The following is a 25,517-nucleotide window of genomic DNA, read 5'->3' as shown; positions in this document are numbered from 1 at the left end:
GCCTTAACAGAAGCAGAGCTGGTGGCCTCCATTTGTAGCTGGGGAAAAAAAAAAAAAAAAAAAGAGAGAGAGAAAAGAAAAAGATAACAAACCTAGAGAATCACTTATTTGTTTCTGACAGGCCTGGCGTTCAAACCACCTCTTAGTGCTGTCAGAAAGGACCCAGCAAACATCTCCTGAGCAATAGGAAAATCTTTTTTTCAGCTCCAATCACCCAGACTGCAAAGTCAATCTGTAGCTGAGAGTTGTGCCAAGCCAGATGAAGGTTTTAGAGCATGTGACCAGAAAGGAGCGGTGCACAGTTGAGTCCCATGTTTTGTGCCTGGTCTGATGCCCTTATGTCTATTCCAGAACGTAACCAGCTCTCTGCTCACTGGAAACAGATTGTGAAGCTGAGATGCACAAATGCATCCAGCAATGCAGGACACATTGGAATCATGTCAAATGATGCTCACTATTTTACAGGCTGCTTAGAAACAGTTGAAAACCTCTATAATGATAGTGCTGACTGTTAGTTCCTGTTGATGTAGCTGGGAGAGGAAATAAGGGGGAACTTAATTTTTAAGGATTTTGCCTGGGTTACTGGGACTTGTGATACAACCCAGAGGGTGAGTTTATGCAGTGCAGCTCAGCTGTTACTCACACTTGGAAAGCAGCAGATCTCTGCTAGTCCCTGGTGCTGGGACATGGTTGCTCAACAGCATGTAGTACGTCAAAGGGAAAGAAATGCATGTTGTCCTCTTAGAAGTATTTTATTGATAATTTAGAGACAACTGCACTAAATGTATGGCTACTTTGTCCCCTGCAGAGCTCTTTTTGGAGTATTTCCCTATCCAAGAGCAGACTGTGGTAGACTCCATGTAGTTTATGACTGTGACCAGTTCCTGTTGGCTGGACGAGTGAAGAGGGGTCTGGACAACATTTTGCATCTGAAATCTTTGAGGAGGGATCCAGGTGGTGAATGCATCCCGTTAACCAGAGGATTTTTTTTTTAAAAAAATGGCTTTCTTTCCTACTGAAAATTGCCATGAACTCCCCCTTTCTGAAGACTTTGGGAAGGGATGAAGGAAGAGTCCCCTGGATTCCTATGGAGCACCATCTACTCAGCCCTGGAAAATGTTCCTGCCATTGGCAGAAGACATCAACAGCTGAGTGGCTCCAGTTGAAGGGACAGTCACTGCTTCACAGAGCCATGAGAGGTAGAAGTAGGAAGGGAAATGTAGGCAGACATCACCCCAAAATCTTGGATGCCCGTTGAGAGAAAGAAAGGAGGAAATTTCAGTCCAGGTTAAAAATGATGGCTCCTCCTTTTGGAGGAGCTGTCTGTCTGAGGTGGCTGGGGTGCAGTAAATCAGTTACTAGAATAATCTGAACTCTTGGGTTGAACCGAGCAAGCAGTAGCCCAGCAGAAGAGCCACATCTCCCAGGAATGCTCAGAGTTCATGCTTAGATGGTTCCTTTAAAGGTTAATTCTCACTGGCAGCATCTGGAAGGGAACCTGGAGTGTTCAGAGGGAATTAGACTCAGTACAAAGGGTCTTAACGTTTGCGGGTTTTTTGGTCTTTGTTTTTTAAATGTTAAAATTTGCTCTTATTCTTTTCGTAAAAAACCCCCCCAAGCTTGCCTCCCAGTACAGAGGCACAAAGAGAGTCAGTAGCGGGGTAGCCTGCACTTCCTCCTGCTCCGAGGTGGCAGAATAAAGAGCTCCTGCAGGAATCTTTTTTCGAAGAGTTGCATTGTTAAAACCTTCCTTAGGGAAATCCGGGGAGCGTAATTGCTCTAGGCTGACTGTGCCCGCTGAGCTGCTTGAATTAAGTGGGTGTTTTGGAATCCTGAGCAGAGCCTTGTGGGAAGTGACCTTCGCCTTCCGCCGCTGCACTCTGCAACCTGCCGCTAATTAGGATGGAGAGAGCCCTCCTTTGTTTTCAAATACTAGTTTACCTCCGTCTTAGCTTTCTGCCGGGAGCTGACCGCCGTGACTCAGTGCATAAAGAACGGGGCACAGCAGATGGGAGTGCTCCAGTGCTGTGAAACATAACTTCTAACAGTGCAAAGCTGAGCAGGAGGGAGAGGCCAGCTTTGAACTGCTTGCTGAGTCTCTTCACAGCAAAGTGTCTCATTAGCCGTGGAATGGCTAGCGTTAGAATTAATGTCAGAAACAACGCTTTGTTTAAAAAAATCACTTCTGTGGCTGGTTTCATTCAATATTTGCAAACTCGGGAGGCCTGGATGAAGAGCCACTGTAGGGGATGTGCAAGGGCCTGCTAGAAGGGCACTGCTGGAGTCAGTGGAAGGATGTCCCCTGTCCTGGGCAGGTACTGGGCCTGCCCACAGAGCCTCGTAGGAGAAGGGCTTTGCCTGCTGTAGAGGCACTTCACTCTGAGGTCATTACCTCAGTAACGGTCAGAGCAATTGCCTCAGTTCCAGGCACTGTTAAAAAGATCATGAGGAATTGCTGTCTTCTGGAAGGCTTCTTGTTCCCACCTCAGAAAACGGACAAAGAAGCTGAAGTTTTCAAAAGTAAAACTCAGAATCTCTGCCACAGGAGAAACTGGAGTATGGGCATTTAGAAGGCTTAAGCCAAATTTTCTCTTCGAGAGGATTAGTTAAACTATATTAAATGTCTTTGTGAACGCCCTCATTCAAATGTAATCCGGTTTATCCTAATTTGCTTTGGAAATGAATTCAGTAAACTCAATTAATGTTACTTAAATTCTGAATGAGAGCATCCCTGTAGGGATTTATTAACTTTGAAGCAATCCATTTCAGATTCACACCTTCGACTGATACATACAAACTTTCCTGAGCACTCCTGGTTAGACAGTAATTAGGCATATCTGGTGGCAGGCAAATGTGACCCATAAAGAACGTGATAAATTTGTTTGAATGTCTAAAAAAACCTCTGCCCAAACTCCAGAAATATTTAGGCCAGAATTCTTTTAAGTAATCTTGGATCATGTGTATCCATTTTAGAAAGCATTGGGCACCCTGAGCAGAAGTCAAGGAGGAAGGACCAGCAGCTTGGAGAACTGGGCTCCCTGTTTGGGCTCTCAGTTCGTCTCCCAGGATGAAGTCTGCAGGGTGCAAAAAATGCATCTCCTTCAGGCAGCAGCTGTTACAATTGCAAACCGCTTCTCAGCCCAGGAGCACTCCCAGCTCAGTGAACCCTTAAAAACCTGTCAGCCCTGAAGGTCATGAGCTCAATGGAGCGCAAGCCTGGAAGCAATACATGGTGGGCAGGAAAGTGGCTCTTGGCCCCCTGATGGCCAGAAGTCTCTTCAGTTACCCTCTGGTCGCCCACTGGTGATGGAGGAGGATTGGTCATGCGTCATTTACGTATCACTGATGTGGTAATTAAGTACTTTTTTGAGCTAGAGCATGCTTGCTTGTTGTGTGTGGGTGAGTGTAACATACCCAGCCCTGTTTGGCCAGCTCTCCCCATCCTTCACCTCCAGTGTGTTGCAGTTAAGGGGTCACCCCAGCTTACATAGCAGCTCACAGAGGGGAGAGGGAGGCGAGGAGGCTTATAGGAGGAAAACCAAAAAGTTGCAGAGGCCTGAACAGAACTTTTCTGTCAGAGTAGGTGTGTGGCAGGCCTGTTCTGGGGGCAGCGCAGAAGTATTGGAGGAGAGCAGCAGAGAAGTTTGCTGCTGTCTTTCTGCTGGAGCAAGTTGGGAGAAGCCCAGATGTAGGCCTGGGAATGTTAGAGATGTACAATGTGGGGACTAGCTCCATCAACCACTGCTCACACCTTGGTTAAGACCCTCTTTTAGGAGGAGAAATGGGCAACATACACTGAAGGGAAGTACTCATGTTTCCCAGGTTGTTGTTCTGCTTCGTGAAGGAGAGCTCTATGTGGAGAATGGCCCACTGTGTGCAAGGCGTTCTGCCTCTGTGGCCTCTGTACCCTGGCTGTGATGTGGATCTGTTTCTCTGGGAGCTAAGCCAGGCCCAGTGCTCTGAAAGGCTTGAAAGGGCTCCTGAAACTCAGCTCCTCGTGGCATTGCCCCATGCCAGTCTGGTTTTAAGCTAGCAATGCTCTGGATGATTTTCTTGCCAGCCCCTGCTCTCCCCTAAAGCAGGAGGGAAAATGCTTCAGATTAAATGTAGGATTTGTTTTTGTTACCTAAGGTTCCAGATATGCCTCTGTACAAACAACAAGCACGCTCCATTGATCAAAAGTCAGGAGAGGAATGGCCTGTGTGCGGTGTCAACAGAAAGACTTGTACCGTGCAGAGCAACTCTTGGATTTGTCCCATGATGCCCTCGGGACGGAAGTTTTGCTTGGGTACATACTTTATGGTGAGGCTTCACATAGATCCCACCTGCCCAAACTGCAGGACTGGAACCTGGACAACCCCATCCTGTCGCCAGTGCTTGATTATGGGGGCAGCTCTGACGCTGACAGCCACAGAGCCAAAGTAGGCCATGATACCTGCTTTTAGGTTTTAGCTGCTGATAAAGTACTCCTACAGTCAGTGTCACCTTTTAGTGTCACTAAAGGTCCTGTCAGGACCTTTAGTAACATACGCAATGGAAAGCAGTTATGATCTTAAAAAAACAAAAAGAGGAGCCAGAGCTGTTCCTCTAGGAAAAAAACTGTTATGAAGGGTGGTCTGCACTAGGTTATATCAGTGTCTCTGATTCCTTAATGAGAATGAATTGCAACTCCAAGAAGGAGAATTGATGTTTTTTTTGGGAAGGGTGTGTGTGCGCCTGGGGAGTGCATGGTAGTAAATGGGATGGGATGGAGACAACACAAGCGTGTCAACTCCAAGAAACCTATCAGAAATGCTTGGGCAAGCTCACTGCCGGTGCCAAAGGGAGAAAACCAGCCCGCCCGCAATGTGAGTGAATGAGGCTGTGCCGATTCAGCACTCATTGCCTTGTGCAGCATATTGTGTCAGCAGCATGCTGCCGTATGCCACGGCTGTGCGGTTACTAGGTGAGTGGGGTCAGCTGGCAGCCCTGGTGTGATTTTTCTCATCTTGATTCATGACTTGTCAAGGTATTAAGCAAATACTGCATTTTCATCTCTACTTTCTGCTCTCCCTTGTGCCAGGAGCTATCAGGAGACCTGCCTGCTGCCTCTCCATGAAGTCCTCAGGTTTGCGAGCTCAGGGATGGGTCTGGCCCTGTGGTGGCAAAATATGATTCCCACGAGAAGGGGAGAATCTGCTTGGGCTCTCTGAGAGGCCCCGTTCTAGTCACCCCACTACACTGATTGTGGGTGTCTGTAACTAAGAGCTCAGATGAGTAAGCAGATGACTTCCTCAAGACTGGAAGTGCTTGGAGTCTGGCCTTTGGGGTTGCTGGCCTATCTTAGGTCCTTCATGCAACTGGAGACAAGCAGTGCCTGGTTATTGACTTCTGAAAGGTGTTTGGGGTCTGTTGCAGGGTCTGACTGCAATGGAAGACAGTGGAGGAATGCTGGAAAACTGAAGATGGCGAGTAATAAGTATTTGCATTTTTGAATAAGTTATTTGCCTCACCCCTTCTTCCTTTTGGGTCATGATAGAGTGGGAGGGAACTGTTCATTAAATTCAGCCTGAATTTGCAAGTGGCTTCAAGCTCTGCAAAATACCTTGTTCAGCAAATTCACTATTCACCATATTATACCTCTCTCTCCTCTTTTGGTTTCTGTGGAGCTTGGCTGATTTATGCCAGCTGGAATTTGACTCATTAAGTTAAACAGGAAAGCCTAGGAGATGAAGGAGGCTTATAAAGCTTATAGGTCACATATATGTGGCTTGATTGTCAATGACTGTTTCTGAGCTTGGAGTAGAAGAGGGCTTTGGGATTTATCAGGCTCTGGTATAAATCAGGGTACCCTGAGGATTACCCAGAATGTTAATTTGCTTCCAATATTGGTATACCCTTTTGCACTACCCGTATTATGTGGAGTCTGATGCCAGAATGCAGATACCTCCTTTGCCAGAGAAGAGCAGGTATTCCTGCTCAGGTGCAGTTTAGGAGGCTCTTCCCATGCAAGGAGAGACTTCTGCCATGACAGGATAGGGCTGACCCTCACTGAGAAAGTAAAGAAGGTATGTATGTGAGGCCCTGACTCCATGCTCTTGAACAAGCCATGCACATTTGTGCCCACAAAGTGAAATTGGCTCATAGCCCTAAAGGAACCGTAAAAGCTTGTCGCCAATACTGCAGGAAATCCAATCAGCTCCAGGCAGGAGAGGGCTGCGGAAATGCTATGAGGCTGTTGAGAATGAGGCAATAAAACCTGCTGCCATTCTGGGCCTGATTTAATTGCATTCAGCATGAGGAAGGCCCAAGGTCTGATGGACAGGTTCCAGCCTGGAGAATTGGAAATGCTGATGCTGGCCACAGCTGGAGGTACTGCACCCTTGAGAGACAGATGAGGAGTTCTGTGGTGGTGACTCTTGCTGTAAGAAAGGCGTAATTCAAAACCCCTTAGTATGTTCATCCTTGTTCTGTTTTTTAGCAAAAGTCAGTGGGTTCTGATTTACTGTTCTCAGAAACAGTTCACTGGGAGCAAGCAGTTTTGCCTGGTTCCTCTTGGAGTTCGTTCCTGACATTTAGTTAAATGATGGAGTTACTTTAGAAATGACACAGGTCTCAGGCTGACGGTGAAAGAGTGGTGAAGGTTACTTGGAAGGCAGGGTGGGTGGAATGGACTGTGGAGTCCTTAAAAGAGCTGGGTCCTCTGTGCTGTTACGCTGCCTTCTTTCTTGTTCTCGTCCTCCTCCTAATTTCTCAGTGTCTATGGTTGGTTCTTCAAAACAGGGCTGTCTCATTTTGACCAATCTGTATGGCTGCTCAGTAGACAGAAGACATGATCTTCATGGAACCCTGAAGGGTTGCATAATATAGACAACTGAGCCAAAAGCAGCTTGATCTTCATGTTTTTTTTTTCTTTATCCTTTAGACAGGGTAGAAACTCCGTTCTCAAGCTTCTGGGGTTGGCTAGAGGCCTTCACTTGGGTGCAGGAAGGACCCACATGGGTGCACATGGGGGATGTTGAAGGATTATTCAGGGCTCAGAGCCACTCCTCTGTGGAGACCGTTGCTCAGCGCACAGATAAGTGCATGCTCCTCTGCTCGTTTGGCTGTGGGATTGCATCAAGATAGGAATATAGTACACTGCCAGGCCTCACAGTGCTGGGCATCCTTTAGGAACAGGAATGGCTGGCCTGCTCTGTGAGCCGAGGTTTGTCAACCTTGGGGCTCTCTGGGCCCTAGTTCCACCTGGGAAGATGGCCTGGCAGCTTGCAGCTGAAGATGGAGAAACATACCCTATGCGTGAAGCCAAGGGCAGAGCTGGGATATGCCAGATAATTGAGTGGGTGCTTAGTGGAGGCCTGTGGGATGTACTGGAGAAGGCAGAGCAGAGACTGAATGATCTAACTAGCCCTGCAGGGAGCTCAGGGCTGTGTTAACTTGGCCTCAGCACTGTCTCTCCAGCACATTGTGGGAGCTCTGCCTGGTGCTGCCCAGGCTATAGGGTCTTAGGAGGTTGACTGTGGTGCCAGGCTGGACACAGGCTGGCTCCCGGCCTTTAGGCAGAGCTGTCTGCGTAGAGCGTAGCACATACTCGGACAGTTTCTGCATGGAACCGGCTCAAAGCTAGCAGAGGAATGATTGTGCTACTCTGGATCTGAGCTGGCTCTGCAGCAGTTAGCTCAGGTACTTCGGATTTGTTGCTTGGCTAACCCCCTAAATGGTTAATCTCCTTGTAGCACATGGAGAAGTGACTGTACAGCAGCTTATGCAAAGTGCTCCAGTTGTTCCTTGCTCACTAAGCTCTATCCAGGGAACACGAACTGATGCCGGCATCCTCCTTTCGTGCTGTGTGAGTGCTACCTGGCTTACGCTTTCTAGGAATTGCCAGACAGCAAGGCAGAGCAGGACTCAGGCTTGCCTACCTGCCATCTCCTTCGTTCGTCACTGACTTCCCTTGTGTTACTAGATACTGCAGCGAGATATTGAAGCCTGGGTAGAAGCGCCGAGTTGGCAACTTTTAATATTGCTGAAACATAATCAGCTTTTGCTTCTACAGCAATTAGCATGTTATTACCCGTAATGTTTTGCATGGCAATTTTGTTGTAAACATTTGTACTAATTCACCATAACCTAATTATTTTTATGACATGTAATTATGAAATATTTTTGGAGGAGGACTGGTTTCACTTTCTATTTATACCATTATTTCCTGGAAGCGTCAGATATTTTTAACATTAGGAAATAGCATCACCCCCCTTCCCAATTAAGTCTTTTATTTATGGCCTCAAGTTGCCTGGATAGCACAGTAGCTAGGATCATATTGTTACGGAAATACGTGGATGGATTCAAGGAAAGATTAATCAAGCTGTAATTTGTAGTGACCTAACATTGAAATGGAAGAACATCACAGATTTTCTTCACTGCTCTGTGGGTAGATGTGATGGCTCCCAAATCAAACGTCTGTCATAGCATCCCTTTTCTAAATATTTGAGAAGAGTGATGTGGTAAGGCCATTACCTTGGGACCCTGTCTTTCAGGAATGCAACCAGTCTGAACTGGGACCCAGAATCTCTTGTGAGAGATGTCCATGGTTTTTGATGGCAGGAACGTATAGATGAAGCCTTAGATTTGGGACGGATTTGGTCCCTGGACTAGATGAACTGAATGACTGCTCAGCTCATCTTGTCTTCTGGCATGGTGCGGCTTTGCCACTGTGCTAAGAGGATGGGGGTTCAACGTACCAGTAGGTAGGTAGGGATGCCTGTCTCTGCTTATTATCTGGGGTACTGGGAGAGCAGGAACAAGGGGAAACTTCTGGGCTTTAGTTCTGGCTTCAAAGGAAAGATCCTGAATCAAAGGTACAGTGGAAATACAGTGTCTGGAGCAATGAGAAACCCAGTGTTTAGGGAATGCTGCAGGGTGATGTGAGAGGTAATTTTGGATCCCTGCAGTCAGGGAAGGAAATTGAACTTGTCCTACCTGCTCCCAACATGAGTTCTGCTCACTTGGTTACCGCGCAAAGCGGAGAGCTGCTCACCTGGCGTTAAAAGGTTGCTGCAGCAATCGAGCTGGTGCGTGTTGCACATGCTCAGCCAACACTTAGTGGCAAGGAGCCTTCCTTCATCTCATTCATGGAGTCACTGTGTAGAAAATGTTCACAATTCAGGCTTAATAGTAACAAGCGTGAAACTTGGCAAGCTGGAAGACTCGTATGTTTTGCCTGAGCTGCTGTCTGGAGAGGTCTCGAAACAAAGCCATGTATAGCACGATGACATCCTAGAGGAATTTCTACAAAAAATGCATTTTTAGATGAGTGTGTGCCATTTAAATGAAGTTTATTTCAGTGCCTGTCATAATAGTTGAAGCAGCAATAAAATCAGTAATTGCTAACCCTATGGCCATATAAGCTTTGAATGTTTTGCTCTCAGAGTTACATTTATGTATCTAGCCACAGCAGCTTTTATGTAACACAATCAATTTGTGGCCCACCTTTGTATCTGGAGAGGGGAATCTCCTGCTTGACGCATGTATAGCTGTGGCGTATGTTAGCATACGCAGTGTAGTTGGTGTGGACGGGAGATACTGTTCAGTGCACCTGCCCTTGGAAAGTAGTGTTTCAGAGGAATATTCACAATTTGAGTGTGATGACTGTTGCAGGCAGACTGCTGTCTTTCAGAAGTTGCCTAAAATTATCTGTTACTCATATGATACTGATGAAGAACATAGCAACTGTGTTAAGAAAAATTTCACCCGTTCTTTTTTTTTTTTTTATCAATCTCAACGCTGGATATTAGTGCGAACTCTCACTTCCAGAAAGCCTACAAGTAATCAAAGGTGCAGCTCTGAAATGATACAGTGATTTTGTGACAAGACTTGAGAATTGAATTGGGCTATTATCTGGCAAGTTTTAGCAGCTCTTTGCCCTCTCTGAATACCAACAGCCTCCCCAAAACTCTGTCAGAACTGACTTGTCCAACAGCCCTTCTTAAATGTGGTTGCTTTATTCTCAGGGTTGTTCATTGCCTGTCAGAATGGAGAAGGTGACTTACAAAGTTCTTTCATCTCCAAAAACCCCGTGTTATCCTTGATCTTTGTGCAGAAGTAATGAATTGAGATTCTGCTGTAGACTATCTTATGAAATATCTTGAAAATGAAGTGAACTCTACACTGAGTTGTGATCCAGTTGATACTGTTACTGTAGTTTCTCTTAGTAGAAGTTAAAATACTTTATGACAAAACATTGATGTGATTTTCTGGAATTATGCATCAACAAGGTTATTCTGTACATCAACAAACAGTTAAAAATGTGTTAAGACCTGATACAGTGTTTGATGCTTATCAGTTGGACTCGCTTAAAGGCACCACCATTAAGCATCCTGGCCAGGGATTTTGAAAATGAGTCAAGGATATCGAGAAAGTCCCAAGTGACTGACAATCATTTTTCCATCGGACTGATAAGATAGAAGGATCGCTTCAGTATGTAATGAAGTATGCAAGACAAGTGTAGTTGGAATTGATGAAAATGAGTCAGTCCTACTAGCCTAATACGTGTGGGGAATCCGATTTTGCAGCTGGGTTGGGAGCAAATTGAAGGATATTTCTGTACTTCCAAGATAGCCAGTAAAGACCTGATAGTTTGTTTGGACTAGTCTAATATTACTGAGGGCAGGAAATTGGAAAGAGCAGTTCAGCGTGTTGGAGAAGTTTCCTAGTTTATGACTGGAAATGACACAGTCAAGAGGTGTCTGATATATTCTGATAATTCTGTGAGTTATCTGTCAGGTAGTGTTGGTGTTTTGTTTTTCACAGGAGCAGGTAAAATAAAAAAAGGAGGCAGAGACAAAGGACATCTCTTGTCTATCAAAAAAATCTAATGAAAAATCCATCCCTTATCGCGGCTGGAGGTCTTATGGAGACTGAGTTAATTGTCTGTCTCTAAGACCATGAGAGCCTTATCTTATTTGTAAAAGTAGGTGGATTAGTATCTACTCATAAAAATGAAACAACACCCCCAAAATACTCCATCTGCCTAAACTTCGCTGACAAAGCATGTTCACCTCGGCCTCCGAGGTAACCCGCTGTGCTGCGTGTTTTACATTTATGTAAAAATAATACTCTTACTAGCATAATCTGCCACATGTCTTGGTGGAAGGGAGGTGGAGATGGGCAGCCTGCGACTGGTGATCTTCTCGAAGCAGCTGCCTCGCAGTGCTTGTCAAAACGTGTTTTGAAATGACTTTAAAAGGTTACGTGAGTGTCAAAAGGCTAGTCTGTAGTGCACTGGTCTGCGGCAGTGTGACGGTGAACGAGACTAAATGCGGAGCTGCTGGGTATCTCCAAACCCCAAAGCCAAATGCCTGCGAACTCACAATGGCCATGAATTTCATTTATTTGCTGTGATTATGCCTGAAGTGTGCTTATGGGTTTTGTAGAATCAGGATATTGCAGAAAAATCACAGGAGCCGACAGATGGACTCGTGTGGATACGAGAAGACGGTTACGAGACATAAGTGATCAAAATTTATAGTGGGCATAAAGACCCATGAAATGATTGATTCTGCTCATCGTTCCTGCAGGAAATGACAGATACTAAAATAAAACAGTAACTGATAGCCTCTGAGTCAGGGATTAAATTTCTCCATGACGTCATTATGGCGTCATACTTTATTGCCTATAATTTTAACATCTATCTGGGCCCATAAGTGTTGTCACCATGCTGAGGTTCATGTGTTCAACATCGTGTGCAGTTCTGTCAGCGCCTGTCTCCGATCACAGTGCTTAATCGTTGGTTCTGCTTGCCACCTAATCTCTTTCTTCCCTTATGACTGTGATTTAAAGCACTTTTCCTGTCCTGATGTGGGACCTTATTGCTTTCTTGGGGCATATCGTATTCTGGGCCATCTGTTGATATTTCTGAGGAGAGCGTAATTTGGTAGGGTCTTTGGAGGGCAGCAAATGTTCGCAGGTGCAGTTTACTCAAAAAAAAAAAAAAAAAAACCCCACCCAAAACATGAGTTTTGTGGCCTGTAGATTCCTCTCAGGGTTCAGATGATTGTTAGGGGATGAAGGAGTGACTGACTCTTTGCTTAAAATACAGCTGCTTTTTCAGAGGGTGCCATGGGAAGCATTGCACGTGTAATCTCTGGGTCTTTTCCTCCTCTTTCCCAGAATAATAATATTAGGCTGATGTTCTCTCAGAACAAGTGGGAAGGAGAGCAAATATCACCTGGGAATTGAGATTATGGGCCAAGATGTATGTGTGGCTGCATTAATTGGCCAAGTCTCGTGGTAGTGGTTAGAGCATGCCAGCTCATGTTTACATGAGAAATCCATGAATACAAAAGAGCCTGCATCAAAAGTGAAGCATTTTATTCTTGTGCTTTTCTCCTGTCCCACAGAAGCGTGTCTTGCCTCTCCCAAGAAAGGCTGAGAAAAGGAAAGACCACTGGCTCTGGGACTGAAGAAGAGGCACTCCCGGGAGCAGACGGAACAAAAGCAGTGAAACCAGGTCTCTGTTAGGCTGTTGGGATTATTTAGTGAACTATTCGCTTTGGTATTTGGTTGCCATGGTGATAAGTGTGGTTTCTAACCATGCCGGAGGGAGGGGGGTGAGGCAGGGGCTGCACTGCCCTGTTCCCCAGGCCGGTGCTTCACATGAGAGCACACCAGACTGCTGCGGGCCTGCCTGCAGTGAGCCAGCAAGGAGCCCTGAGCAGATGTTTTGCTAATCTAGTCCCCCTCTTCTGTTTCGGACAGCGAAGGCTCCTGGAACAGGTCTCTCCTTGATTTCTAGTCTCATCGTGCCTTTTGTGTTCTTCTTCCAGGTGCCTGGGAGCCCACAACTGTCCCCTTCAGCCTTTTGGACTTATGTCTGCAAACCCGTGTGCTGGTTATTTTTAAATGGTAGGATTATTATGACACTTTTGCTATGTTTCATCATCCTTTCAGCCTCTTCTCCAGCTGGTTGAATTGTATCTGGATTCCCTCTAACATAAGGGTAGACACAGGAGCAAAGTCTGTCATTTCTGCAAAGCCTGTGAAAGCAGATTGCAGCATTTTCTGCCAGTTCATTAATTACTGGGGCATTATCTTCAGGACTAGAAAACATTGGAAATACCAAGGTTGCTTCTTGTATGTTATAGATAACCGATTGAGTAGTTCTGAATTGGTAAAGATAACTCTGAAGCTGCCCAGCTTAGCTTGCAGTTCCTTGGAGCTCTTTTGTAATATGGATCTGAGCAATGTTAACTGAAGAGCCAATGCTTCATCGGTCAATGCAACCTGTGCAGTATGGAAGCAATAAAGAGTAATTGTAGGATCCGTAGTCCTAGAAGTACGAGTTAATCCTGGCGTGAGCCTGCTTGCAGGGACATAAGAAGTCTAGTCCCAGTTGAAGACAATATGCTTTTCAGATTGTGGGAGATATGTTATGTGAAGGCTATACCAGGAAACCTTAGGAAGCTGACAGCAAAATTCTTACTGATGTTGTGGGCTTAGTCTGTTTGGTGGGTTCCAGCACATGCTGCTGCAGGAGGAAGAAACAAATCAAAGACATAGCAGCAGCAGTGACACTGATTAAAAACCCCCATGGTGCAGCTGGCTACTTGCTCTGCTCAACAGCACCACAGAGGAAATTCCTTCCCAGTGCTCACAGGTGATCAGTTTACACATCGAAGCATGAAGTTTGATTACCCTTGTAACATTTTATTAGCTTGCATAGCTGCAAATGTTATTAATGCTCATAAAATTATCCAGTTCCTTAAAATGTCTATTCCACTGGTGCACGTCTCCATAATTTCCTGGGGCAGTGGATTCCAGAAGTGACTGTGCATGGTGAAGGGATGTTTTTCTTTTGTTTGTCTCAAATCTGCAGCCTTTCTGTTTGGTCAAGTGCCCTTTGTTTTTTTCTGTTAAATTATGAGGCAAGTTAATGTGAAGCAGCAAACTGGTTTTCACTGCAAACTTTGCTCTTTCATACTCCAATCAAACCTCCACCTGCTTTTTTCAGATCAAGAGTTTCTGGTGTATGGGTGCAGCCCATACAGCCTGGATCAGAAGGGAACTGTCTGTACCTGTGTAACTGACTGCCTAGTGCATTGCTGGCCTTTCAGAGCCTTCTTGTACCGGGATCTTGTGTACTCTCCAGACCTGTCACTGTGACTCGGGGCTCCAAAGAAACCCCACAAAATCATTTACAGAATGATTACAGATTTTCTATAATTTGTAAGTGATTCTGTAAAGCGAGAGATGACCATAATCTGTGAGATACGGTTTACAGATTTTTGGAAGACTGATGTAATTTATGTATCTATCTGTATCAATACATCTATATCTGTGTACATATGTATAAGTACATATAAAAGTATGTGTGTATTCTTGTCTATATAGATACACACACACATGCACGTATATATATGCATATATATACGTGTTTAGAGTATCACTATTCAGCCACCTAAATTAAACATCTTTCTGGGTAGCTTGGGGACCAGTGGTTTGCTGCAGGAGATAACCCTCCCCCCTCTCTGTGTCTGTGAAGGATGCTCTGGGAGGCAGAATAATAACAGAGAAGAAAAATGTTGCTCCAAGACATGTGTCAGCAGACTTCAGACACAATGGGGCCCATGTTTCCAGACAAGCCTTTTTAGCTAATTAGCTTAGCAAAAAAATCTATTTCTCTTCTTAAATTCCCTGCCATCCATCTACTTAATAGAGTCAAACAGCTATATATTGTGTGTGTGTGGGGTATGTGATGCATCATCTATCGCCAGTATTTATCTCTGCTCAGAGCCTTGTCTCTCCATCTCTATCCACTAGAGCTACCAGGTTGCCCATTCTGGTGCTCCCTTTTGGGAGTGATGGTAGTGCAAATAGCTAGAGCTTTCTTCCCCTTCTGCATTTCCCTTTGCTATCCCACACCAGATTAGCTCCGACCCTGTCCCTGCTTGTGTATTTGTGTTCCTCTAACAAGCAGGCAGAGAGTAGAGCAAAGCAAAGACTTGTGCAGCTATGTGGTCTAGGAGACCTTCTCACCTTGATTTGTAAGACCTTTGTAAGGTATGAATTGCCTTTACCTCTGCTATTGTCTCTGGAACTGTGATAGATGAGGGATGGGGCTTTGGGGAAATCAGAGCTGCAACCACAATGCAGTGGGCAATTGCTGGATGTAGGAGAGCTGTGGGAAGTAGGGACAGTGATCACCAGGCAACCCTCAGGTCAAACTGCTGCTGTCCCCTCCAGGCTGGCTGCTGAGTGAGGTCTGCCCTGGCGTGGGTAGGACTACCCAAGGGGACCATGTGAGAGAACATTGCAATGAGCCAAACAGAAGAACTCTCAGCTTAAAGCTGCCTGGAAATGTTGTTTGTGAAGTGCATGGGCAGGTGGAAAGTAGGCTTCCTTCATCCACGCGTCTCACAAAAGCAAGGCAAATCTATCCTACCAACTGGTAGTGCATCTCACAAAAGCAAGAAGATGGTATCGGGGCATCTGATTTGCCCTCCTCCACAGAGCCATGGAACGAGTAGGGAGAGCAGACAGATGTACCATGTCACTCCACTCCCGCTTTCTAGGATGTGGGGCAGTGAATTCTTGGTATGGATGAATATGGGGGGGTCTAGTTTGGCGTGGTACCACTTTGGCTTCAGCATAATTCAAGCTAGAGGATGTTGCCTCTGAATTTTGGGCACATAGTTGACCACTTTAAATGAATGGGAACATCTCTTCTGGAAAGACATCTAAACTCAACGTAATATGACTGTCTCTTGGTAAGACATTTAAATGTCGTAGACCCATATGGCAACAATTTTCACCTAAGATACATTTTTGGGGCATTTCAAACTGCAGCTTCCAGCTGTTGGATTGCAGTTAGCAAGGTTAAAAGAACTGCTAATATCAGAAACTGTTTTGTGTAGGAATATTTGTGTATGAATCAAATTGCCTTCTAACTTTGTTAGGAAACTAAATTGACTGAACTCCTTAAGGCTCTCTCATTAAGGCTGAATTCTCACACCCTAAATTATTATCATAGCTATTGTTTGAACTTTCAATTTTGACACTTTTTTTTTTTTGAAGCAGGAATACAAAAACTGACATTCTAGTAATGGCCTTACCAGCATCGGATAGCAATGTAAAATACAACTCCCTCCTTACTCTACCAGGCAGAGAAACCATTAGCGTGGCTAGCCTCTGCTTGGTGTTGGATGGCTGCATTTAGTCAGATGTCTTCCCTGACCTTTGCTCAGCTGCCCCCAAGCAGGGCTCACTAAACCCTCCTTCAGAAGCCCAATGAAGTGCAATGCACTTCAAGACAACATTGCCTGCGTGGGCTGCTGGGTACTTAGGGATGACAAATGCTTGTTAAATGGGGAGCTGGTTGCTTCTTTCCTGAGCTTAGTTTTGTTTGCAGCTTTCTAGATGTTTGAAGAGTGTGGAGTCAGCTCCTCTGGCTGGAGAAGAGGTGCCAAAGCCTTGAGTGGGTGTTAAGCTTGAATCCTTTTTGTCTGTTTACGATCTCGCATTCACTTGCGTGAAAGTGTTGAAACGCCATCCGTTTACTGAGAAAACGGATTTCCTATGTATTGGTGACCTGTCCTTGTCTGAAGTTACTATGCTATTATCCTTTGTTTTTTCTGCAACTGTTATCAGCCATTTTCCACTGCTCAAACTCCCTTGAATGTTTATTGTCAACATTGTGGTCTGTTCCCTAGTTCCTATATCTTTTTACTGTGTTGCTTTTTTAATAGAAATTAAAGTGTTAGGCAACGATTTGCAAAACTGTTTTTAAACAAACAAAAAAGAAGATTCTGGAACAGAATGCCTTCATTGGCTAGAGTTAGGGTTTGTAAATATTTACACTGTATGAACAAAAAGAATCAGACTATTGAGATAGAAAAATCAGGAAATTCAAATTTAAAGTGACAGCCCCCACATACAGATCATGGACATGCAGAAATGTCAGCAGGTCAGAAGCAGCCACCACAAATACAAGCTTCTTTGTTATCAGAATTCCTAACAGCATTTTATACCCTTTGCTATTTTTTTTTTTTTAAAAAAAAGCATTCATGCTTCTGCCTTATTCTTGGTTTATTGATTAGCAAGTTAACCTGTGCTCCAACTAACCGCTGTCCCAAAACCTTCCTTCCAGCCAGAAATCCTCCGGCTGTTCCCCTGCAGTGTGCGTTGCCTCTCCCTGGTGCCTTCTAGCACACACCAGGAACCATTCTTTTGCTCTTCCCTCTTCCACATCCTATCCAGTGCTACTTGTGCCTCATTTCTTGCCCATTTAGGAGAAAGAATGTGAATGCCTGCTAGCAGTTTCTGGGAGATAGTCCTCTGCTGTGTGAGTGCAAGGGGAAAACCTTGGAAATGTTTTTCTGAAAGGAGAACAATATTCTGTAACAACTGCTTTTGCCTGGCCTTCAAACTGTTTTTTAAACAGAGTAAAGCACGGAGGATATTATGCCGAGAAGGACTTAAATAGATTGCCTTCTGCTAAGGTATAATGCAAAACCCTATGAAGCAATTCCGTTTCCTCGCTTGCTCTTGGCTCTTCATCTCTTGCTGAAGTTGCTTTTTGAAGCAGATGGGACAGTGATCCAAACCCCAAATGCTTTCCCTGGTGCTTCCTAAGGGTCAAAGTAGTTAATAGTTTGCTGAACTACCGGTATTGGGACTCTGTAAATCTTGCTGCAGCTTTCCCAGTGCAAATGGCAGGTGTTAAGGCTTGGTTTTCAGCCCCAGCACAGGTCCAGAGGAGCAGATTTTCTAGTGTGGTTGACATCAGTTAAGCCCAGAGATTTCAGAGGAAAACCAGCACCATTACAGGAATTCAGTGTTTCTGTTCCAAGGGCTTCTAGTTCCAACCTTCCTGGGCAAGAAAAATCCTAGGAGCGAAAGCTCAAAGGAATTGAATATTGCTACCAGATGTTGTGTGGACAGACCTGCAGAGAACAGGAATTCACAGGTATTCACATCTCCACCAGCCTAAACTGCGATAAGGGATTTCCCAGGTGACTCTGCCTGGCTAGACCTGCTTGAGCAGGGGTGAGGGAAAAAGTATGGGCTGGCTGGAAAGTCTGCCTGGGACTTGACTATCCAGGAACTCCAGGATGGAAGTTAAGCTTGCTCCCAATACAAGCCTTTAACCCCCTTACATTTGCAAAGTCTGACCTGAAAGCTGGGGCTGGAGTTGGGGAAAGGAAGCTTTCTCTAAAATGTATGGGAAAGGGGCAGACAGCATGACAAGTTAACCTCTGTTCTGTTTGGTATTCTGGCCTAGGAATACTCTGTTCTGCTCTGCATTAGTCTCTGTTTTATTGTGTAACCCTGGTGCTTAGACACAGCATCCTCAAAGGAAGAATGTGTAACAGTATTCACGGAGGTCACTTACCCCTAGGTCTTCAGGGTGCAATTCACTTTTTGTGAGCAGTAAGTCATTACTACTGCGGTACCTTGATTTTCCCCATCATAGTGGGAGGGCCGTATTTGGACAGCAGGAAGGTAAGCTGGGAGCTGAACTGAAACCAGAGCAACAATGATGAAACAGTTTCAGGGGGGAGGTAGAAAAATGATGGTTGGGACAGTTCTGGGTTCTCCTTTTAGCTGTGACTTTAACGATCCTGAGCAAAAGGCCATGGGCCAAGCGGATCCTTTCAAAAATTAACATCTTACTTGAATCCAGGATCTGAGAGTTGGGCTCAAGGCCTGCAGAGAACCCAGCATGGACTGTGCTATGTGATGGGCATCAACAAACTGCATTGTTTCTTCTCAGCTGTTCTCCTGAGCTGCTGCATTTGGCAGGAATTAATGGATCTGGAAGAGAATGCCGTAGTTAAAATGCCCAGGTCAGGTAACAGCAGGCCTGGAGGTGCCTGGGTTTGCTCCAGCAGCTGTTTGACAGCCCTGCCTGCTGCTGCAGCATTGGAAAATTAATGTTTCACAGAGCATACTCCTGTGCTTTGAGCTGTGAAGGCTCTTAATTTTCAGGCCTCCGCTATTTGGTCCTTTGGGCGTGTTCCTCCTTATGAAAATAGCCGCCTGATGTACCCCATATGATTAAGGTGAACTTGATGTGCTGCTGAATGCATGTTTCACTGAGACTGCTCCATCTCCTGTGCTCTGCTGTCAGGCTTATATGCTGCCGCTTTCTTAGCAGTTCTAATTTTTGCAGGATTGGGGAGAGCAGGAAATTTCTGTCTTCTCTCATACAGTTAATTACAAAACCCTTCCAATCTCTGTTGTTTGATGGAGAATATTTCCAGGCAATTCCAATGACACTAACTAAAACCTTACAGAGAACATGGGAATTCCTAATACTGCTGGCTAATTTGAGATGAGCTCCAATTCAGCACCCTCTCTTCTATAATCTGTAAGTCTTAAGGTTGCAGTGCCTGCTGCGATCACTGACACTACTGAATGAACAAAAAAACTCACCTAGGAATGGAGAAGTCTGTCTGTCCCTGGTCTGGGATAGCTGGCTATGTGTTAGATCAAGGAAGCAGAGAAGGATTTAGCTAACAGGGGGCACTTAATTCTTGGGCAAGCACTTGATGAGCAGTTCTGAGCAATCTTCATACAACAGGTCAACAGCAAGTCTTGTAGCTATCTGGTAGCTGTTGGCTAAACAAAGTAGTTTGATACCCTAGAAAGGAAGGTACGTTAAATAACTTTGTGATTAAGTGAGCTCTGAGCCCCCCACCTCCTTGGGAAACTCTGACATTCAGGAGGTAGCTCCACCCTGAGCGTGCAGTAAAGGGAGCAGGTGGAGCACCATATTCAGATGTTCTCCTAATCCTGCATTTTCTCACCGGCGGCTGCCGGAGCTTTGTGAATGAGAAAGGGAGGGGCCCACGGGATTCAGGCTGGCCAGGATTATCTATTTGTGTGTGACTGACACTGGGAAAAACATCAGTGAACCTTTGTAGCCCGGTGGCAGCTTGTTGAGATTCAGGGCCATTCTGTGTGCAGTCGCTATTCATCCTTGGAAAAATACACCACCTGGCAGGATCATTCACCTCGGCCCACAGTGGCAGAGATAGCCACCAGCGCTCTGTAACCTCTGGGCCATGTCACTGGCAATGACTAATTGGGAGTGGAGGAGCATGGGGTTGGGAGAGAGGAATTGCCTGGGGAGTATCTGAAAGAAACATCTGACTCGGCAAAAGTGAAAAGAGCATCCAAGACCATGTAAGGAGTATTCGCAATCCTTTTCTGGGTAGAAGAGTTTGCTGCCTGCCTCAGCAATGGGACTGTGTGGGCCAGGAGCTGGAAGGCTTGGAGAGAGGAATAAGGGGACCTGGGCAGCAGCTGCCTGCAGGCTGTCCCTTTGGGACATAAGTGCCTCATAGAATCGGGTCAGGTCTTGCCGAGCACCCTGCCTCTGTCGGCAGCAGATGCCCTGCAGAGAGAGTGTGCAGTAGAGGGGGCATGCAAGTTTGGCCCCTCTCTGCCATCCACTCTGCTTGTGCCTCTAAACATCCACGGTCATTGCAAGAGGGGTGTTAGAAGGTGCATATCTGTCTTGTCCATTTACTCTGTTTATTGATCTGTTATCTATGGGTTTGTTTAATCCCATTTTGCTTCCTCTTGGCCCTGTGTTTTGATTCTGATTTACCATCATCCATATCCCTGCAGAGCTTGTTGCTGTAATGCCATGTCTGTGCCATGGGTGAACAGTAGTGACCAGCATTGCAGTGTGACCAGCAGCTTCCTCTTCATAGCAATTTCAACTTAATTTTGCCACAGCTGAGCAGATGGAGAGAGCTTCTCTTTGTGATTCTCTGTCCTACGTCTGTCAGTAGGAAGTGGCCGTGTGGACCATGTTCTCTCTGTTCCACTTTCTTCCTGTTCTTCCCATTCACATCCCACTTCTTGGCGTGCTTAAACTTCCTTTAATTAAGAGATTCTGAAAGTAAGATGTGTAGTGAAGGTATGCTTTTGCTGACCCAACTTATGACCTTTGCTGCTGCTGTATTTAAGGGTCACCACCTGACCCTCGGGTATTTTGCTTCTGCTCTGGATTTAGCTGGGCTCTTCTAATTAACTGTAGCTCTTCCAAGCTGGAGGTCTAGGTGGAGGGATGAGAGATGGTGTCTGCCAGTGGGCTGTTAGTCTGTGTTGAGTTTAAATGTAAGCTCAGAATGGATCACTATCTTCTGGGGAAGTACTCATTCACAATCATTAACCTTTATTTGGTTCAGCTTATGTATTTGGGTAGTGAATTAGGTTAAATTGAAGTGACTTGTGTTAAACTGAGCAATGGCTGCTTGAATCTGGAGTGACCATGTCTACGTGGGAGTTAATGCAGTTTAACCCAATCATTTTAAATCCACCCTTGCTGCTGACACAACTGTGCACAGGTACATTTAGTTTTGGGGCAGGGCTGAGGAGAAGCAGCCTGTTCCCAGTGGGCTGTGGACATTCAGGTAGTGTTTCGAGGGAGGAACTCAGCTTTGCTGCTTGGGTGTCTCAGCATAGCCTCACTCTTTGCCATTCTTCGCCTTGAATGGCGAGTCCAGTTCTTGGTAGTATGAATATCTGTTTGGGTACCGATTTAAGATTTTAGCTGAAATAAAATTAGTAATGGTAATTGCTGCAATTCAACTCCTTTTAGGCTCCATATGAATTTTACAGCTCTTTTCAGACGTGAGACAGGAGAACAAGGTTCCCAAGAGGGGCAGAGTTAACCAGTGAAGGAGCAGATCTCCTGCTCACTGGAAAGTGCTGCAGGATTATACTAGCATTGTAACATTGCCAGAGTTGGCTAAGTAATAGTAAATGATCAAAAAAGGAACCCCAGAACATGCTCCTCTAGGACCTGGAAACAGTCCAACTGAGACCAGCTCTGATCCAGCTTCATTTGCTACAGCTACGGTTGAGTTTTGTGTGGATTGCCGTATTCATCATCTTGTGTGGGGACCGCTGTTGCTTCTGCCTGGTTGCTGGTCCTCTGCTCCAACACAAGCTCTGTGTAGGACCTTTGCAGCTCACCGGGTCTCCCTCTGTCTCTCTGTGCTTCAGTCTAATGAAAATACAATTTTGATACAGTAGAAATGCGAGCACATCTCTTATCTCACAAAGCATGTCTGTCTAAAGACTGGAAGATGTTAATGTGTTTTAGCAAGGTTACCAAGGAAGAACTACTCTAGATATGCATGGCCAAGAAGTATTTCCCACTTGGGATCCTTCCTAAACCTGCTGCAAACAGGAAGTCTCAGTATCAAAACATCCTACAGAGCACGTATTTTTATTTTGTGAATGGCTTCCCAGGTGGTAGAACTTCCTTGATGTATAACCGTGGTCTAGAAAGCATATGATCCTTAGAACAGCTCTCATTTGACATTGTGCAAATTATTCCTTTGCAACTCGAAGTGCCGTTAGCAATAGTTTCGGCTTGAGATCATTTGTCTGGGATCGCTCTGACACACTGACCACTCTCAGTAGCTCTCCCTGTGCTTAACAGCATGATTATGGCTCCAACAAGTGCGTGGAGCCTTCCAGAGGAAAAGCTGCCCTGCAGACCTCTGTCTGCGAGGAGGATGAGCTTACGCTGTTGATTTATCAAAAGCCGAGCCTGGCGTTGTGCCTTCAGTGCAATTTTGCTGCTGTGAGCCAAACCCACCCAGGACGGGTATTACACGGCTCTGGCCTAGCCTGTGAGCAGGCTCCAGTTAGCGGGAGCCTCTCTGGGTGGCTGAATTAGCTTTTGTCCTTGAAGTTCATCAGTTTTCTCTGAGCATCTCTCCCTTACGAGAAAAGGTGGCTTTAATTCCTGCAACATATGAGCATGGCGGAAGGAAAGAAAAGAAAAAGGACCCGGTGCTGCTGAGATCAGTGGGAAATCTCAGTTACCACAAAATCTGCAAAAAGCTAACTTCTCGAAAAGTGAGCATTTAGCGCAGAAAGAAATGAGGAGGTTGATAATAGATATTACCCTAATGAATAAACAAATGTTTTAAAAAATTGGACTCCTCGTGCCATGTGTTATTTTTAACTCAGTGGCAATTTGCATGCTAGTCAATTTGCATACATTAAATACATCTCCCCTTCTGCATTGTGTCCCCCTCCCCTTCGCTCTAACATCTCATTATAGTGCTGCCGGGACTGAGGAGCCGGTGGCTCTGGAGGGGATATTAATTTGCCCAACACAAGCTGTGTAGGTTTTTATCACTTGCCGCACATTGGACCTGGTGTCTTTGAAGTCGCTAGTGCCTCGGAGGGCCTTCTGCTTGAGGTAGCTGAAATGGAAAAGAAAAGGGAGGGGAGGAGAAAAAAGCCTGGAGGAGAAGTGTGTGGGGGAAGGAAGGAAATTGTTTAGCTTGTGTTAATTCGACGTGGAAGAAAATGAGCAATGCGGAAACCCCTCCCCTCTGCCAGAAAGACTGGGCAGTTTGGGTGGGTGGTTGTTTTGCTTGTTGTTTGTAATGAAATATGCTGCCTTCCTGGGAGACACGGAATAAGGTGCGCGGGAGCAGAAATCAGCCAGTGAGATCCTCGAAAGCAGATGATGTGGTGGAGGAAAAATACATGTCAGTCAGCTCTGCAGCACTGTGGGGTTGTGGGGGGGACACTGTGTTCTGCAGTTTGAAGGCAGTGTGGAGGTTGGTGTGTAGGGGGGAGTTGGACCCCCATTACGGTGTAGCACACAGAGCTCTGCATGGGACCTTCGGCGCTGGCAGGTCTCTACCTGCTTCTGCTGCTAGTCTGCGAGCAACTTTGAGGTAGCCAGTGCCACCTGGTGCCTCAGTTTCCCCCTGTGGAAGATAACGTTGCTAGCTGCCCTTATGAAGAACTTTGGGATCTGTTCATAGGACGTGCTAAGGGAGAGGCAGGCTTTTCTGCGGCAAGGACACCGGTATGAGAGATGTCTTGGTGAGAGCAGAGAGGAGCTCTCTGTGATAGACACAGAAGTCATTTTATGACCATAAGCTCAACTTGCAGACTTTTGAAATGCTGCTGACTTGGTGGAAAAAGCTTTTGCTTTTTCGTATAGCAGAGCCTAGGGATTTTTCAAAGTTGCAAGTACTGACCAAAAACCCTGGAAATGTTTTGAGAAAAGAATGAAACAGAAAAATTTCTTTCAATTTGTTCGGTATTTTTCAGCCAGTTCTGGTTGCAATCAAGAGCATTGTACTGAGCTCAAGTGTTTCTTTGAAAGAGCCTGAAAAAAATCAGCTGGGGAAATGAAGAAAGGAAGTGACCCAAGTCTAATCTAGACTGATAGAGTGTAGAAGACAGCCTATCACTTCACTAGGGAGCTGGGTCCCTTCACTCTCCCTGTGTAACAGCAGTCTTAGCCAGAACTCCTGAAACGTCGCAGTTCAGGAATGAATGCCAGTATCTCCTTTGTGCCAAGAGTATTTGGATGTCAGCAGAAGTAAGAAACATCCCTGACAAATGGGATGCTGGGGATCAGGGGCGAGGTCAGCACTGGGCAGTTTTGATCTTGCTCCTGCAATTACTGTGCTTTGAATGCACCAAATTACCACGGAAAAAAAGGTTTTTATGCAGGTAACTCGCAACTCTCCTGATCCTTCTTGAGAAACTTCTAAAGCAATAGCTTGTTTTGTGCCTCTTAAATATCAGCAGAGAGGTATGAAAGCACAGTATGCTTGGGTTTTTTTTTAGTTAGGGAGCTAATAGAAATCCTTACTGTGATGAGCTGTCTGTGCACTGGGTGTGATTTGAGCACAGTGGAAAGTTCCTGCCACTCTGACAGGATAGCAGGCATGCAGGGAAGACGAAAAAGGTATGTAAAGGTGAAATATCTTATCCAGATTCAGTGGCAGGCTGGCAAGGAATATGAAAATCACAGCGCTTGCTGGAGGGAGATCAGGCCAATTATAGCTGGAAACTGCAAATCCACCGCAGTGCATTTCTGGGTCCTCTGGATCAGAGGCTCAGAGGAGAGTGCATTGAACTGAAAGGGAAACGCGTGTGGAAAGTGTGATCCTTGCCCTGAATTATGTGAAATAGCTGCTCCCAGCTCACTGTTGTGCACCGGCGGGATGCGGTGAGGAAGGCAGTGCGAATTGCGGTGGCCTGGAATTGGAATTGTGGACAGGCAGGAGATGGGTCACCACCTTGGTCCTGGAGGCCCTGAGGCTGGTGTGCCCGCGGTCAGTCTCACTGGGCCTTGGGTAGCTCCGTAAATATGTGCCCGGAGCCATCTCTGACCTTGGGCCAGCAATGCTCGTGGCTGTGTCCAGGGAATCGCCCTTCGCAGGAGGAAGGCCAGCTCAAAGCCCGGAGAACAGCGTGAGCTCGTCTCCTTCTGCTGAGCCAGTTCATCCTGCTCTCTTCTGAGTGCTGCTTTTCAAAGGGGATAGCGTAAAACGTGGCCTTTGGAGGCCACCCTTTCATACAGGATATCGTAAGAGCTGCTGAGTGAAGTATCCGGCCTCGCTCAGCACTGGCTGGCCCCACCGATGGAATTGTTTCCACAGCAAGAGAACAATACCGCTCCTTCCATCCAAGAAACATTTATTACATGATATGTTTCAGATGTCTCTTTGGGGAGGAGGGGAAAAGCAAAGGAGAAA

The sequence above is a fragment of the Rhea americana genome, unplaced genomic scaffold (assembly GCF_003343005.1).
Source record: "Rhea americana isolate MKP2758 unplaced genomic scaffold, rheAme1 scaffold_200, whole genome shotgun sequence".
Classification (NCBI taxonomy): domain Eukaryota; kingdom Metazoa; phylum Chordata; class Aves; order Rheiformes; family Rheidae; genus Rhea; species Rhea americana.
The sequence above is the reverse complement of the archived record's forward strand: the minus strand, read 5'-3'. Positions refer to the sequence as shown.